The 18,167-nt window shown below is 48.9% G+C and overlaps 1 protein-coding gene across 1 annotated transcript in view; it reads right to left on the bottom strand.

Annotated features, from left to right (window-relative positions):
• Window positions 1-2,407: 2,407 nt before the first annotated feature.
• LOC311513250 (uncharacterized protein) overlaps window positions 2,408-18,167 on the bottom strand; it is a 76,815-nt gene continuing 61,055 nt past the window's right edge. Inside the window, exons 8-9 of the mRNA XM_084614937.1 lie at window positions 6,018-6,230; window positions 2,408-2,689 (exon numbers count right to left, since the gene is read on the bottom strand). The gene's annotated coding sequence lies outside the window, so the exon portion shown is untranslated. The remainder of the gene's footprint in view (window positions 2,690-6,017; window positions 6,231-18,167) is intronic.

Below are 18,167 nucleotides of genomic sequence, written 5' to 3'. Positions count from 1 at the left end.
ATGTGGATACAAATTTTGTGTCGGCACAGGGCTCTACTGAAAGCAGAAGACCATCTGGTACCGACTACACAGAGAAACCCCACCCAAGCCCCTAGATCTGAACCAATTTGTGGGTTCAAATTGCTGGCCCCTGGGTCTATAACAAACCAGATTTTGAGTCCCGGGTCCCAGTGCCTGCCGAGAGCTTGGAGCTATTCATCCACTGTCACCAACTCCAACCATCCCAAAATCACGAGGCTGGCTTAAAAACCATGAGATTTTAGCACATAATGAGTCTGGGGGCTTTGTATTGGCCTCCTGGCTTACGAGCCTTTAGGTTTCATCTTTGCTCTGCAACCATGAGCCCTAGAAATTTCTGTTTAAAAAAAAAAACAAAAAGTAAGCTGAGCTTCTCCTGTAATACCATGACTCCAAGAGCTGGGCCTTTAAGAAAAGTTCCAAATATTGTGAGATTTGCAATGAAATCACATGGCTTGGCAACACTAACCCACTATGCAGTTGCCTGCTTCATTAACCACCACCCAGATTATCATCGCAGACCAGTACAGAGAACCACTAAGGAACCCACCACTGCTTAGCAACCCTGCTGGGACTACAGAAAGCCACATCATTTAGATCCAGATACAGACATTGCCCCCATTTGAGGCTGCTTGGTTCTGGGGTGTTGTTAGGGCCTTTCTGTGCTTTAACATCAGACAAAGGAGGAATATGAAGGGGTTCACCACAGTACCTCCTCATTGCCAGGCATGGCATGGGTCTCCCTGTACCATGCCCCCTCCCGACAGTCACTGCAGTGGTCTCTTCTCCTGCAGCTTGGCCTTCCAGTCAGGTCACACTTTAGTGCATCCCTTCCAGGGTAACAGAATCCAACCCAGCCGTAGCCAAATGACCTTACATCAGGTCTACCATCTTTTCTTTGAGCACCATGGTCCTTACGCCCCTTACCACAGGGGGTTTCACCCCAGCTTTCTCAGTGGCTGGTAAAGGAACCCAGGCCCTCCCTCTTCTTGCGATTCAAGCCCAGGGATACTGTAGCTAGCAGCCAAGGTCTGCTACCTTCCCAAACCACTTACTACCTCTTTTATCCCACACAGAGGGATAGAACTGCCTGGCTTTATAATCACCTCCCCGGCTGGGCTTCATCATCTGTTAAGCCTGGGTCTCCTGCTCTCTCTGGCAGGTGCTGCCAGGTATGTTAACTTGCCTTGCAGGCCCACATTAACCCCTTCAGGGTCTGTGTGGGATACATGCCCCATCACAAGGAGTTTGGAGAGCCATCAACTGACTGGCAACATGGAGAGTCATAGATGACTGAGATTTTCAAAACTGTCTTCAGGGGGAGGATTTGGATGGGGCAGCCAAATCCCATCAGTGAGATAGAAAAATTCAGTGTGTATTCATAAACACATCTTTTTAAGATGATATATTCTGCTCCCATGACCCCAAGTCTTTTATGCTGTAAGAGAGGCCTGGACTGATATCCTGGATCCAAAATCTCTTCAGCTCTGTGGGTGTTCAGGTCTGGAGCTAAATGAATGGCTTTAACAACCACTAGAGTGAAGCAACAAACTCCTCCATCCTTGCCTGTGAGAGGCAAAGCTTAGAAGTGTCAGAAGCATTCAAAAGTCTGACTGCTTCTCCTCCTGGGTCTGCAGAACCACAGTGGAGTCTTGGGCTCTTTCTGGTCCTGTTCAGGCTGAAATTCCCACAAGAGCAGGCTTTTGTAGTGGTAGTTCCACCTCCCATCTCAGCAGCAACCCTGAAGTGCTGAGGCTGACGTGAAAATGGGAGTGAATGAGGTAGAGGCAGCTGGGACTGGGAGAAGGTGCTTAAACTTCCTCTAATTCCAAAGTCACATGGAGCTTGGTTCAAGTATTCAGTGATGCTTTGAGCTGGTTCTGTTCGGACTGAAATGTTTTGCCCATCCATGATACTGAAACACCTGTGCTTTGGTCGATTCATCCCTGTGTCATCAGGGATGCCCCTAGGCAAAAAGAGTCCAACAGGCAGAGAAATTTCTGTACTATTCCTTCCCTTCCCAACCCCAAACTCCATTCAGATTCATCCTTCAGACCATCCTGAACCAACACCCCTGACAACTGCTGGGCTGGAATGGGCTTTTTATTCTGAAGGAAAATCTGCAATTTTGATTTTTTTCTGTTCTGAAACAGAACAAAACCAGTAACATTTGAAACCTCCCACAAAACAAAATTTTAAAAAAATTGTTTTGGGTAAAATCAAAACACTTCCTTCCGATGTACACTTTTTCAAATTTTTTTAACTTTTTCAAATTTTATATCATTTAACAGGAAACGTTAAAAAATGAACTGAAAGGTTAGTTTGAAACAGCAAATAGAAACATTTATTTTTTTATCAAGGCACTTTTTTCAGGGTTTCGTTTTGTTTTAGTTTGGGGTGTTTTATTTTTCCTAAATGAAATTTTGTCAAAACCCACATGTCTCTATGAAACGTTTCACTTGAGATGAGGCAGCCTTTTCTATCCAGTTCTACCTCTGACTGTGGGATGGGACCATCTCAGCTCTGGGCCTTGTCCAGATGTCCTCGGGCACATGGCGAGATCGATGCCTCGCGGAGGAGTCAAGCTGAGCTGGTTTACGGGCAGTAACAGCCTCACCTCCAGGTTCCTCTCTCAGAGTGGCACTCAGGCTGAAGTTCCTTTAGAAGGGGGCTAGGAGAGAGGAGGCTACTTCAGTACAAGGTTTGGGGGAGAAACTTGGCTTTGTTCAGTAGTGACTCATCTCCCCAGCTGTGACTCCAAGCGCTGCTGCCACAGCCAAACATAGGTGTTGGATTTGTAACGTTTTTGTGGGGCCCAGGCATCAGGGGTGAAGCCCCCAATGGAGAGTAAGGGGCAAAGCATACATAGGAGACTGGAAGGGGATGTGAAGCCTTCTAGGTAGGCATGGCATGATGCTGGGGCAGCCAGGCCAAATTTGAGAGGCATTGCAATCCTGCGTGCCAGATTGCAACATTACTCAGATTTGGCCTGGCCTCCCCTCCCTCTGGGAGTTGTGACCCCAGGTCACAATGCCACTCATATTTGGGGCTAATCTGGGCTCCCTCCTTAACAAAATTCTGCTTGCACCCCTGGTTCAAACATTAGTGGGGCTTTCCAGAAGAGTGGTGGGGCTTGAGCCCCATGGACCAATACAACCCAATGCCTATGCAGCCAAACAAACCAGAGTCAGGAACATCCCAAACCCCTGTCAATTCCTTTCTTTTCCTAGGCTAGCTGCTCCTCCAGGAACCTGCCTGCAAAGACCCCATGCATGATGGCATCTCTAAGTGGGTCAGGGCCCTGAATCCAGCCAAGTCCCAGATCCTGTGTACATCCCTCATGTATCAGGGTAAGCCATGCGCGTGATTGAGGCCCTTCTGGCTGACTGCTCATTTTGGGAGTGCTGGGCCGCTGGGCCGAGGTTAACAGCTCACACTCAATTTTCCTGCAGGATCCTTGGAATTAAACCTGACAGCTTTTAACTAACACAAGTTATTTGGTTCCCTAAAGCACGGATGGGGTAACAGAGGCTGCACTGAGAAACTCTCCTCCCTTTTTCCAGTCTCCTGTTCTTTCCTTCCCACTCTCTCTCCCCCGCATCTTTTCCCATCCTCCCCTTCCTTCAGCATCCACTCTCTCCCTCTCTCTCCCCCGCCCTCTCTCTCTGTCTTCTGGGAGTAATCATCTCCTCCACCTTCTGCCATCCTTTTTACCCCTGCCCATATAAGCCTTGTGTCTCGGGGCAAAGAAAGAAGGAAATCCCTTGTGACAGAGTTCTGGGGATCAGCAACTGAACCAGCACCCTGGTCACTGTTTAACCAATTAGGCCCCTGGGAAGGTAGGGGCTGATTAAGGAGCGGAGTTCCTGATTACCAGATCAGATTGGGGCTCGGTTGCTAATGAACTAATCAGCCCATTAACAAGGAAACTGGCTAAAAGAGCACCGGAAAGAAGGGGGTGGGGTTAGCAGAAGACAGAGAAAAGCTAGCGGCCTGAGAAAAGGGAGACCTTTGGGAGGAGATGCCTTTTCTTTCCCCACTTGGAAAAGGGGCAGTAAAACTGAATGACATTTGTAGCTCACGAAAGCTTATGCTCAAATAAATTGGTTAGTCTCTAAGGTGCCACAAGTACTCCTTTTCTTTTTGTGAATACAGACTAACACGGCTGTTACTCTGAAATTGTAAATACTGGGACTACACTGAGCAAAACCCTTAAATAACCTGCATCTTGGTATCTACATGAAAGCAGGACTCTGGGCACTCTGGGCGAAACAAAGGGGATGGGAGCAGTGGGCAGGACCCCGTCACATCCCTCCCTGCCCCTTGGAAGGGGAAGCAGTTGAAACGGCAGCAGCGAGGTGCAACGAAGGACAATGCGTCTTGATCATCCCCATCTTTTTCATTTCATGTATCTGGTTTATCACTGTGGTGCCTCTGGGCCCACCAAGAATGGGGCCCCGTTGTGCTAGGTGCTGTACAAACATAAAATAAGGATGTGTCTACACAAAAAAAGCTACCTGATCCAGCTTGAATCCAGTTAGCAGAGGTAACAATAGCAGCGAAGATAGAGCAGCACAGGCTTCAGTGCAGGTAGTATAAGCCCAGCACTGATCTTGGGTCCAGAGTTGGCTCGCTAGCCTGCACTGTGCTGTCTTTGTTTCTACTATTACCCGCGCTAACTGGGTACAAGCTAGCTCGGGTAATCCAGCCTATGCCCAGTTTTTGCTGTGTAGACAGGTGCTAAAACAGAGTCCCTGCCCCGAAGAGCTTACAGTCTAAGACAGATAAAGAGTACGGGAAAGGGGTAGAACGCACAAACCGAGTGAACGATGCGATGGGGGCAAACGTTATGCGAGTGCCACAATGTTTTCTTTTGTTTTGCTTTGTTATGTCAACCCTTCTGGCGGGGTTGGGTTAGGAGAGGGTGAGCTGGATGGATCCTCCTCTTAATCTCAAACCAAAAATAATGGAACTGGCTGACAAATACCTTGTGAGGAGCAAGGAAGATGATATCATGGCCTCTTCACTCAGGGCTTAGCTTAATAACAGAGCCACTCTCTGCCCATGCATGTGTACCCTGCACTGTTGCAGCGAGACCCTCATGATTACCAGGAACTCCCCCAGCTGAGCCAGGGCCGGGGGCGGGGGCGGGGGCTGCATTTAAGCTGGTCTCTGTGACTATCTTGCAGGTCATGCCGTGGCGTGCTGGTTTGCCAAGGCGGTAGCTGAGCAGGCTTTTTGACAGTAAGTGCATGGGAGTGCATGCACGTCCCAGCAGAGTCCCAGGTAACCATGCTGAGCAGGTTTCAGAGTAACAGCCCTGTTAGTCTGTATTCGCAAAAAGAAAAGGAGGACTTGTGGCACCTTAGAGACTAACCAATTTATTTGAGCATAAGCTTTCGTGAGCTACAGCTCACTTCATCAGATGCACACTGTGGAAAATGCAGAAGACATTATATACACACAGAGACCATGAAACCTGCTGAGCAGGTTTGCCGGCTAATTGCCACGTGTCATCTACCAGTGCAACTGGAAGAATCAGATATTAGCCCATTATTTCCCCCAGTGTATTTCTCCTGCAAATCCCCAGACACCGCCTTGCACTATGCTGCCCATATAGTGAAGGGCATGTATTTATTTCAGCGTATGGCGAACTACAGTATAACCTACAGGTTTCCTAGAGATGCCAGAGCTGGATTTCCAAGGGCTCAGCATCTTCAGTCAGGAACCCGTTTCCAGTGCAGCTCAGCTCCCATTTATGCCTGGCCAGAATTAAAGCAGTGCTCAGTACCCAGCAGCCCCCACAGCAAAATTTACCCCTCAGTGAGGGGAAAGGACTTGCACTGGATGGGTGACTGGAGGGCCAGCCATTGGCACAGGGATGGCTGGGATGAACCATCTTTTGCCCCTTAACTGCTTTGTCCGGGTGTCAGGGAAGCTACCATGCACTCTTCCATGCTCTCTAGAAGATTTAACACCCTGCCCAGTGTCACACCCACCATGAGCTGGAGGGAACGTCTACCGACTCTGCTCCTCAGTTGGCCAGGAGAGGTTGCAATGGTGACCTCTCTCCCCCACTGTCCTGGGTTTCTTTTTGCAGACGCCTCTCCCAGAGACAAGAGACTGAAAAGCAGGGCATCCACATGGGCCGGCACAGTACAGCCACTCGGATGCTGAGCCGTGGCCTTCTTTACCTGTTGCTTCTTCTTTAGCTGGAATAGAATTAACAGGCTAAGTGGCTGATGCCAGCAGAGTGTGTGCAAGCAAAGGATCCCCCGCCTGCCACAGCTGACAAACGCCCACCCACGCCATTCTCTGAGGGAACAAAGCAGTCCGTCTTTGACAGCATCCCTCCTTCTCCTGCCAGCACAGAGTGTGAGGGCCAGGGCTCCTCTGGGCCGCCTGGGCCCAGGCAGGAGCTAGAGGTCTTCATTAGAAGCGCCGAGTGCTGCAGGGGGCAATGACAGCACTCAGAATGCCAGTTCCCTATTTAGCTGCCTGTTGCGGGCAGGCAGGGATGTGTGTGGGCGGCAGTAATTAGGAGCTTTGATGAGCCCCTTTCACCAGAGAGCGTCACAAAGCAGACAAAATAATTCCAGGGTTTGCAGGGGGGAAAATGCATTTAAATAAAATTAAGAGATGGAGCCTTTTGCCTCTAAGACACATGTTGGATTCTGGTCTGGGTCAGTTGGTACCCAAATCCATATCTATCTGATGGCTGTTGTGGTGTCGTTTGTGAAACAGGGACACAGGAACCGCCAGGCTGCATCAGAGCAGGGGTCCGTCTATCGGCCCAATTCCTGTCTCAGACAGTGGCCAGCACCAGCTGCTTCAGAGAAAAGTGCAAGAATCCCCAGTGGGCATTTATGGAATAACCTGCCCACGGTGGAACTTTCTTCCTGAGCCCATCCATTTCAGGTCAGCTTATGCCCTGAAAGCTGGGGGTTTATATCCCTTCTGCTTTTCCTGTTCAATGGAACTGTGGATATTCTCATTATTGACATACATACCTAAGGATCTGGAGCTTGAGGTGTGATTCCCAGCTTGAGGAAATGTACTCGCACTAGCGTTCGTTGAGCAAGCGGCTAGAAATAGGCTGTTGCCATGGCGTGTGACCAGTGGGAGAGGCTAGCCGCCCCAAGTACATGCCCAACAGAGACTACAGGCATGGACTCGGGGCAGCTAGCCCATCCCACAGCTCATGCTGCCACGGCTACCTTCTGTTTTTTCATGTGCTAGCTCAAGGAGAACTGACGGGGGTATGTTGCCACAATCACACCCCCAGCTCCAAGGTAGACATACCCTAAGCCAAGATTTTCGCAGTGACTAGAGATTTTGGGAGCACAACTTGAGACCCATAAAAGGAGCCTGATTTCCAGAAGGTGGGAGCTCAGCACTGCCTAAAAACCTTGATGATGTCTCTGTTGGGGGCACCCAAAATCATTAGTGGCTCTTGAAAGCCTTGGTCCCAATCCATATTTGAATCTTGCTCAGCGGTGTCTGAGTTTGGTCTCACTCTGCTGCCTGCTGGAGAAGTATCAACACCACAAAAAGTGCTCCTGCCACTGGCACCATTTCTGTTCGGCCTTCTTGTCGGCCATCTCAGCAGAGAGCCCCACAAAGAATGAGCAGAGCATTGGACACAATAGAGTTTCCTGTCTGCTTTATCTTTGCTCAGTCATTAATCTAATGGCCTGCAAGTCACTCACTTATTCCTTGTCCACTACATTTCTGTACATGGCATTTGGTTTTCAGTCAAAGTGATTGAATAGACTTGTTAGCTGAATTACCAAGGGTGAAATCCTGGCTCCCTTGAAATCAATGCAAAGTTCCCTTTGACTTCAGTGAGGCCAGGATTTTACCCCAGGAATCTGAAGAGACATCTATCTATTTCTGTTTACATTCCTCAAAAGAATAAAAGGACATTTGGGCCATCCATACAAATCCATTTGCAAGATCAGCACCTTATATTTTACTCTTGGTTAATTCTGATTCCATATGAATCATGAGATAAGTTTATCAGTTTATTGTTTCTTGGTAGCTGGGTAGTGGAAGCCTTGCCATAAAATATTATTTTAGAAGCAAGTTTAAAAGGATGGGCCTGTGAACCGCCACTCAAATGATTGATTAGGATTGATTCATGATTTTGTCACAGACACCTTCTGTAATCTTGGACAAGACACTTAGGTGCAGCTCCACAAAAATGTTTGGGCTCCTAGCTTTCCCCTGAAAGCAAGCATGCCTTTGTGATCTGCACCTTAGTCTCTGTGTCGCCGTTCCCCATCTGTAAAATGCGGACAATAACACTTAATCATCTGTCTTGTCTAGTTAGACTGTAATCTCATTGGGGTAGGTGCTATCTCTCGCTATGTGTTTGTACAGCCCCTAGCATCGTGGAGCCCTGATTTCAGTTGGGTTCTCCAGGCACTGGTGTAATACAAATAACAGGAATTTTAAAACCTCATATTTTGGAGGGAGCCCGTAACAAATTGCCCTTCCTTCCTCTCCCCTTCTCCTTTTCAGCTTTCCTGTTCTTTTTAAGTGAATTTGGCCAGCCAGAAGCTCCCCTCTACCTCTTGCATGCAGGGCCCAAGACCCCCTGCCGCCCACCCACTCAAGGCTGGCTCAGCCTGAGCTGCTCTCCTGAGCCCTCCCTCCTGCACAGGGCTGGCCTTGTTGCTCTCTGATGCTCAGTTGGCAAGAGCAAATGGGACAAATGGCCAGTTTTACCAAAAAGGTCAGGACGGCCGGGACAGGGCTTAAAAAAGGGACTGTCTCGGCCAAAATGGGACGTATAGTCACCCTAAAGCAAGGAGCTCTGGTTCAGAGCCAGGAATTGCAGCCTTGCAGTGAAAGTCTATTTTGACATACTCTTTGGGGTGCCTGTCTCTTTTAGAGCCTGACTCCTCTGTTACCTTTGCAGAAGCCCAGGCCAAGGAGGGGACATTCCAGTGTGGGTGTGAGACACGGTAAGGAGGAGCCATGGCTGGGGAAGATCTCTGCTCTGGCTATTTCCTGCTGCCTCAGACCCCAGAGGGACTATGGCAGTGGGATGCACAAGTTAAGACAGCTCCCTGGTCTATGCCTTGGCCCCCTAGTAGCAGCAGAATAGGAGAAGCATACACAGCCTCTCCTCTGGCCCTAGCACTGGTGCAGGGAGTTACGTGTTCCTCTGATATTACAGCTAAGTGAGTTCTTTGGCTTAGGGATGGGGGTTAAATTCCTTTATTTCACCTTATAAGAAGGTGCTTTTGCTGGTGGTAATTCCACCCTCACTCAGTCCATGCAACTCCAGATTTAGTGATCTGTTTGTGCACAAATGCTCTGGGAGCAAAAGCAGATACTCGATGACGCTGCCTGACTCTGCTTGGCCAGAGGAGTCTCCTCGGGGACGTAGCCTCTGTCCTACAGGTCAATTCATTTGCCAAAATAAGGGGGATAAATGCGTGTTTACACTGAACTCTTTAAGCAAATTCCTTTGTGTGCCCCATTGCCAGAATTCTCCAAAGCTACCTTGGCCTGGGAAACCTGCCAGGTGATTTTAAGAGATGAGGTAATATGAGATCGTCAGACTGGCTTGAGGGGGCGAGGACGGCAGACAGGGCGAGCTCTGACTTGTGCGTGATATATGAATCAGTGGCTTGAAGTTTTATCTTGGAATGGGATTCATTTCAAGGAAAGGGGTGTGATAAGAGGCAGAATGAGAGGCAGCAATGGAAGTGTTCAGGTCATATAACAATACAAACCAGGAGTCCAGCTGTTCTTGCCCTGTGGCCCCTTTACATTTCTGCAGTGGCATAAAGGGAATGGAAACTGTCTCCAGGAAATACCCCTTGTGTACAGCTGGGATAGAACTGTCAGAATGGCTACGGATCCACTCCCCATCATTGCCTCTTGCACAGGGGACATAGCAGGGTGTTCAGGGATGAAGGACACATGTGGCCAGAGAGCCCATGCCCTTCTGCTATTCTTAGCTGGTTGATGGCCCATAGGGGCTGTTGCAGACAGAGTATAAATTAGATTAGTCCTGACACTGCACTAATTTATGGCAAGAGCTAGGCCCAAAATAGGGGAGGTACAAAGGTGACTCAAAGCCAATTTTGCCCCATCCTGCCATGTCTGCAGCAAGCACTTGAATGGCACAACAGAGAACTGGGGCCCACCACAACCCTATTCCCTTCAGAGCTTTGCCCATCACTATCTTCTGAGCAGCTCCATCTGCAACTACAAGGATGGATGGAATTAGATCACTACAAGCCTGCCAAACTCAGGACCACATCCAATGAGCTGGTGACTTGACCACTAGGCCATTTGACACAAGCAACTTCTTGGCTTTGGGTTTTAGTTTCCTTTCTTTAACTATGAAATATTAAGTTCCAGTCAACTGAAAACGAATCCTAACATTTTTCCTCCTGGTAAAATCCTGTTAAATTGCCCCTTTGTGCACACATTAATATATTTTATTTTCAGTTTTAGGTCCTAAAATAGCAAATTCCAGCTGACTGCTTTCAAGGCAACCAGGCAGCACATGGTGTTGTGGGAGCATTGCACAAATCAGCAGAGAAGCTAGCTGAGCTGCCAGCAAGCAATACAAAAAAGGAAAAGAAAGAAAGGGGCGTGTGTCTTGTCTGCTTAGTAGGAGCTCCTTAAATCAAGGCACTGAGGCTCGACAGTGAGGGACATGAACTATGTTTGATTCTTTCCTGCCACAGTGTGCATTGCTGTTTATATCAGAGTACAGCTGATGTGAAATGCAGCCACTGGTGTAAGTGGAGGGTTCTGATTTGGTGGCATTTTGCACCCACTTTGCATTGATATAAGGCAGGGGAGAATCTAGCTTTGCTGCTTAAGTTTGCATCGTTCTGTATATTCACACAGCAAGCCGTACTCTCCAAGTCAGATCCCAGGGTGCAGTGAGCTCAGTGTGAAACCTGGGATGGATTCCGTGGAGCCTGCCAGTCTCTTCCTTGTATGCGGTGGTGTTGTACTCGTGTCGGTCCCAGGATATTAAAGAGACAAGGTGGGTGAGGTAATATCTCTTATTGGACCAACTTCTGTTGGTGAGAGAAACAAACTTTCAAGCTTACACAGAGCTCTTTCTTCTTCTTCTTCTTCTTCTTCAGAGCTCGGTGTAAGATTGAAAAATTGTCTTTCTCACCAACAGAAATTGGTCAAATAAAAGGTATTGCCTACCTCACCTTGTCCGTCTATTCTTTGGTTGTTCCAAGGTCCTGGTCAGGAATCTAGAGTGGCTGGGACATAGGCCATTACAGTTGGCTCTACAGGACCAGAAGAGCGGACAGACCACGGAGTGGATAGGGCATGTTCTGTCTCTGGTTACACATTCACAGCCCTGTGTGAGGTTTGGTTAATTTCTGGCACTGATGAACTGTCTTTCCTGCCTTTCCAGAAATGGCAGTGTGACGATGCAGCCCCACCTCTGCATTTCCACACTGCGGTACCATGTGTCTGCATTTGCATTGCCTGAGAAAGTGCCTCGCTTTGCTGTGGGGATTGTAAGGGCCAACCCCTTCTCGGAGTAAGATTCCCACTGCCATGCAAAGGTTTTGCACAGTATTAGGCACTAGTATTAGCATCAGGCTGGTTCCTTCTGCTGCTGCCACTCCTCTGATTTCCCTTCTGTGCCATAGGTGCTGTGAGATGTGAGGCATGTGCTCCTGGCATTGGCAAATCTCAGGTTGACAGGACAGCTTTTAAAACGTCTGCAGACACCCAGATTTTGGACTGGTGCCAAAATGCACTGAAGTTGGGGATGGGGGTGACGTTGGCCCATTCTCCCTCCTCGGGTGCAAGTGTGGGCTCAGGACAGGGAGAAAGCGCTCCCACCTCCCACCTGGCTGAGAGGCAGACAGTCTTGCAGCATGTGGTGCAAGCCCAGATGTGCTGCCGGCTACCCAGCCAGCCAGTGCATTCCAAAGGGCTAAGTCAGCTTATCAATTGCAAACAGGTCTGCTCAACATGGGAGGGAGGGAAACCTCATCTTACTGTAGGAAGAAAGAATTAGAGAATGGGTGAGAAAGCGGGAGGCAGAAACACCTTCCCTGATGGAAAAGCCCCATACAGAGTAGTACAAAATGTCCACCCATCCTGCAGAATGTAATAGGCAATTCTTTCCCTTCTATAGGGAAAATACATAGGGAAGCTCTCATTCTCTGTTATAAACTATAGGTTTCTAGGTTTCAGAGTAGCAGCCTTGTTAGTCTGTATCCGCAAAAAGAACAGGAAGACTTGTGGCACCTTAGAGACTAAAAATTTATTTGAGCATAAGCTTTCATGAGCTACAGTTCTGCAGGATCCTGTTCAGTTTCTATAAAGTCTTATTGGTTTTCCTCCCTGTTACATTCTATAGGGCTTTCCCTTAAAGGGTGTAAGGTTCCAGGCGGGAAGCTGTCCACGTGATAGAATGAGCAGAGGGAGTGGGTTGTGGAGAACACTCCCCATCACCCCCCAGAATGCAGCTATTTGCAAGGTCTCTAAGTCACTCTAAGGAGGTGATATAGCAAAGCTGGCTAGGGTGTTGCTTCCCAGCACATCTAACCCTCTGCAATAATGTGCCATTCAGTAAAGAGGGAGAGGGCAGGAGGGGTCAGGGAGCTGAGCTTCCCTAGACAAAGGGAGAGTGGAGCTGTACGAGCTAAGCCCAAAGGAGATCTGTGGGACATACCCCACTATTACACAGCAGCATTTCATCCCCAGAGTAGAGACAGGGCTCATTACTTCTTGGTGCACTCACCGCTCTGGACAGCAGATTCCAGAGGTGCTCATATCTATGAACACCCACAGCGCATTCCTACACAGGCTATGTCTACACGGCAAAAAAGGTGTGCCCTTAACTCAGGTTGAAAGAGCAGTGAAGACACAGCAACTCAGCTTTTAACTTGGGTTAGCAACTCATGCAAATGCCTAAAGGGCACCCGGTGGTTGAACTCGAGCTGGTAACCCAAGTTAAAAGCCAAGTTGCCCTGTCTTCACTGCTATTTTAACCCAGGTTAGCTAACTTAGTTAAGAGCACACCTTTTCTGCAGTGTAGACATAGTCAGACAGATACGTGTCCATATGCAACATGCATGGATAAATACACATTACAGACACCCACAATTAGTGGTGCTTAATATAGTACTTTGTGTGCATCTATTCCAGTTTTCTGACTTGACTGTAATTCCTACAGGGCAGTGATTTGCTATTTGATTGTACAGTGCATAGCACAATGGGACTTGATCTTTTTGAGACCTCTCGGTGTTCTTGTAATAGAAATAAATAACAGTGATAATCCTCACAACATCCCTATAAGGTGGGTAAGTATTATTCCACATTTTTCAGATGGAGAAACTGAGGCACATAAATTGGGTGACTTACTCAACGTAAGGTTGTCTCAGAGCCCGTTGAGCCCCTGGACTACTCTGTCTCCCATACCTACACATACACCAACATCACTCATTACATGTCCATGCCAACTTTGGCTGGACATGCACACGTACATCTCAACAGATACATCCAGATAAATATATTATCATGCCTCACTATAGACAGATGGGCATTGCACCTGTGTGAGAAAACACACATTATCCCTACCCAGTTTGAACAGGATCAGCTAGAATAAGGATTTCAGCCTCAAATGGAACCAGATCTTTATTGAGGTTTGCAGAAATCTAGCTCATTCTTTTTAATTTAGTATTTTTCTGTTTTTGTAGTCCCACCTGATGGACGCCACTCAAGAGCAGAAGCACCAAAATGCCATGAGAAAACCTAGTCTTATGCCACTTCCATCACCCTTGCTCAGTCCCAGAATGTGCACAGAAGTATATTAATATTCGCTTAAAGAAAAGTCCTATAGAACCAAATAGGGATGAAATCAGTAGGGTTTGTAGAATTGCCCAAGTAGATTACAAGCCCCTCAGGGGAAGGGCTGTCTTTTATCATGTGTTTATACATTTCTTAGCACGGTGGCATCCTGACGATGACTGGACAGTACTGTAGCAATAATTATAAGTAGTAACAAATAATCAGAGTGACTCTAAAATTCTATATAATTTAATAGAGAATAAGATCTCTCCTAAAGATGGGGGGGGGGGAGAGAAGAGATGAAATTTGTTACCTAAATTACTGCAAACCATTTGCCCAGTTCTCCCTTATGGAAAAGCCCTACAGAATTTCACAGGCCATTATCACCTTTCTAAAGGTTTTTGATGTGTCCTATCGAATGGAATAGGGCGTTCTTTAGGATGCTGTCGAGTTCTTTAGGATGCTCCAACAATTCTGTAGGCAGGATCTCTGTCGGATGGCTCAGACAGCTACTACCAAGCCGTTATTGCCTTCATCCCTGTTAGGGAGTTTTCCATAACGGATTAGGAGATGGAAGATAGTAATGGGCAATTGGTATCGGTGCTTACATGCCACCTTCACATATGAGAGAGAGAGAGAGACTATCTGGACATTTTTTTAAATCGTTATGAAACATTGTGTTGGATTCAACAGGATGGAACCTGAGTCTCCCCCTGCTTTGCCCCTTGTGTTGTCATTTACACCTGGGCTCACAGTCACCTGTGGGAGTGGGGTCTTCTGAGCGGGTCGCATGGTGCAGCCATTCTGCCCGGGGTAGATGGAGATGCGAGACAGTGCAGCCCCAGCCGGCGTGCTCCCATCTCTAAATCCCACCCGGCTTTCCCCATAAATGCTGGAAGGAGGGGGGCTGCCGCACCCCCTGGCTTGAAGTGGTTCCCATCATACACCCAGTGAACAATTTGGTTCAATGGCTCTCAGCACCCCCACTGTACACATTGTTCCCGCTCCCCTGGCTTTCCCCCCACCCGTTCAGCTGCCCCCCCCCCATCATAAAGGTGAGAGCAAACCCGGGAACTAAGGCAGGGCCCGGCTCTGCGTGCAAGGGGAAGGGGCGGCTGGGGAAGGGGGGGTGTCGGTGCATGCTTTAGCTAGCGGGCGGGGAAAGGGGGGTCCCCCTGCTAAATGCCCAGCTGTCATCCAGGACACAAAGCCCGGTGGCTGGGCTCCCCCCCCCCCCCCAGGCTTGCAGCCGGCCCGCCAATGAGCGCGGGGCGCGCAGAGCGCAGCTCCGCCTCCCCCCACCCCGCGCCCAGCCCGGGCTGCTCCTGCCGGGGCTGGAGCGGGGAGCAGCGGCCGGGCGAGGAGCCAACTCGCCGGCAGGAGCTCGGCGGCGCAGAGCGCGTCCATGGAGCGGGCCAGGGCGCAGGAGACCCGCGCGACGCCAGGGAGCGTAAGTTTCTTTCACCCCCGTCCCTAGCGGGGCCCCAGGCCGGTGCAGGGGGAAGGGGACGGGCTGCATGTTCGGGCAGGTGCCTGGCTGCACTTTGTCTCTGGGTAGCGGGGTTCCCAGGGGAGATGAGCTGCAGGCTGGTGGAGAGGCACCGGGGGGATAAGCCCTTTTGGCCAGGGCACTCCCAGCCCCAGAGGAGAGAGGACAAGCCGGGACAGGTTCCGGGGGGGAAGCCGTGTTCGTCTGTATCAGCAAAAGTAACGAGGAGTCCTTGTGGCACCTTAGAGACCAACACATTTATTTGGGCATCAGCTTTCGTGGGCTAGAACCCACTTCATCAGATGCAGGGGGGACAGAAAGCTGAGCTCGGCTGCCTGGGGCTGGGGACATGTCAGGGGTGCCGGGTCTGCCGGAGTTTTGATCCAGTCACTGCGGCAACATGAGAGGGTTGTTAAGAGGTTGGACTTGTCGCAGGAGAGACTGTAAGTGGACTTGAATCAGTAGAGGCGGGGGCGCTGGGACAGTTTGTAGAGTGGGGGTGCTGAGAGCCATGGAATTAAACTGTGAACCCTGTGTGTGATGGGAACCACTTCAAGCCACAGGGTGCAGCAGCACCCCTCGTTCCAGCACCTATGACTAGAGGGAGGGGGGAATCCCAGGCAGGGAAGGAGAACTGACAGGAGGACAGAGAACCAAAGAGGGTAGGGATAAGATCCAGGCGCTGTTGATTCATCAGCTGGAGTTGTCTAACTCAATCCTGTAGGTTTCAGAGTAACAGCCCTGTTAGTCTGTATCCGCAAAAAGAAAAGGAGTACTTGTGGCACCTTAGAGACTAACCAATTTATTTGAGCATAAGCTTTCGTGAGCTACAGCTCACTTCATCAGATGTAGGCAACACACACGGTGCACTCGCAGCAGGCTCTGTGCATAGGCAATACACAACATGAATAGTGCAGACACAACATGCAGTGCTCAGTGCAACTGACATACACCTAAGTGCCCACACATCACACGCAACACACAATGCAAATTACACACATAACATGCCCAGGGCACACGCATCACGCAACACGGTGGATGGACAATGCACAATGTAGACACAATATACAATGCATACTGGTTGCACACCCAGCACACAGAATTTAACGCATGTATTGTTCTGTGTGTGTTTTCTGTACAGCCCTATGTCGAATCATAGCGCACACAGCCTAGCTCACAGCTCCTACCAATTACAACATACATGGCTGAGACACAAAGAGTGACAGAGATCACCAAAAAAGCCAGGTGTTGCTCTTGCCCAATATGAAACCAGTAACTCTGTGCTGCCCAGCACAGGAACGTCAAGAAATATTCATTGCTTAATACCAGTTATTCAGTGAGTTCTGTCGGAGCAGCACGGCCGGTTATCTCGGGCTCAGCTCCTTCCTTGCACTAAGTCTTGAAAAGTTCCTTGTGGAAGAAAGTGGAGAACATTTTTCTGGTATGAGAGCCTCACGGTCTAGTTTGGTTCAGTTAGAGTGCAGGGGAGTTGAGTTATACATCCGGCTCTGTTACGATGGGAATCATGTACTGTCTGGGAAGATAAGAGCTAGAACTGCAATAACTGTTCCCAGCTCCGTACGACATTCAAGAAAAGGACTGATCTCTTGCATAAGAAATAAGTTGCTGTGGGAAGGCAGTGAGTGGGTGTCGTGTTAGTGGAGAGGGAGAAGCAAACAGTGTGAGGGTGAAAGGGCTTATTGTTTGTGTGGGTGTGTATCTCTGTAGATGTGAGTGCCTTTATGTGTGTGTGGCGGGGATGCATGTGCGTGTGTGTTCATTGTGTGTATGTGTGTGTGTTTCGGTATTCATGGCGGTGTGTTTAGAATATGGATGCTTGTGTGAGTGTACATGTGAGAAACTCTTACTGGTCTGTAAGGGTGCCAGTGTTGTCTTTGGGTCTAATGGGGTTTCATGTGCCAACGATGGGAAGATCAGGGCTCTGTTTCTGCAGTCAAAAGCAGCACTTGAGGGTTTAGCGATGCCATAGCAGAGGAATGCTCTGTGCCGCCCCCCATCCACAGGTACTCTCGTCTTCTAGTGGCTTCCAGACAGCTGGGCATCATGGAACGCAGCAGCCCAGCCTCTCACTGCCCCCTAGCAGATTAGAAGTTTGGAGGATGCCCGCGGATCCTGGCAGGTTTTCGTGTGTTGGGGTTCACTCCCTTTTTAAGTTGGCTCGCTAGTTTGCGGTGTCGGTGGATTTTCTGTGCTCATTTAGAATTTGGAGTTTGGGGTCTATAGAGCGTGTGTCGCTTTTCTAAATGTGTGGGTAAATTTGGCAAATGTTTAAAGTTTGTAACGTTTGAGAAGCAGGCACAGTGCGGGCAAGTTCTGTACAAGATTCCTGTGTGCATAGCTCTGTCAGTGCACCTTCATCCTGACCTAAAGGGTCTGTATCATTAAATCATTGGAGACTGACCCCTATCATGTGATGAGGGTATTTGCCTTGAGATCCTTGCTCCCCCACTTGATACAACACTGTATTATTTTAGTCCTGAACCTCCTCACAGCTCTGCCAGTGCCCCTTAATCCTGCCCTGCTGTCCCCTCCTCCTGGTTAGTCCTGTATCCTTTTGAACCGGAGAGTGCCAACTGAGACTAATTATATTTTTCTTTTCCATGTGGAAAAATAAATATCTATGTACTAAACTGAGACCAGCAAACTCATTGTCTCTGTGACCTAAGGCCTGTTGTAGCCCAGCTCGTTTGAGGCGAAAAAGCAGTGCCTAATCCCATCTCTCTCGTAAGTGTTTATTCCGATACTTAATGCTCATTGTTCAAATACAGCCAGCGAGGTTGTTTTTCTTGCTGAGTGATGTGGTGAGTAGGAGTGTGAGCAGACGTGATCTCAGTGG

Source organism: Lepidochelys olivacea (genome assembly GCF_965140295.1).
Source record: "Lepidochelys olivacea isolate rLepOli2 genome assembly, chromosome: 26".
NCBI classification, from domain to species: Eukaryota; Metazoa; Chordata; order Testudines; family Cheloniidae; genus Lepidochelys; species Lepidochelys olivacea.
The sequence above is the reverse complement of the archived record's forward strand: the minus strand, read 5'-3'. Positions and strand labels throughout refer to the sequence as shown.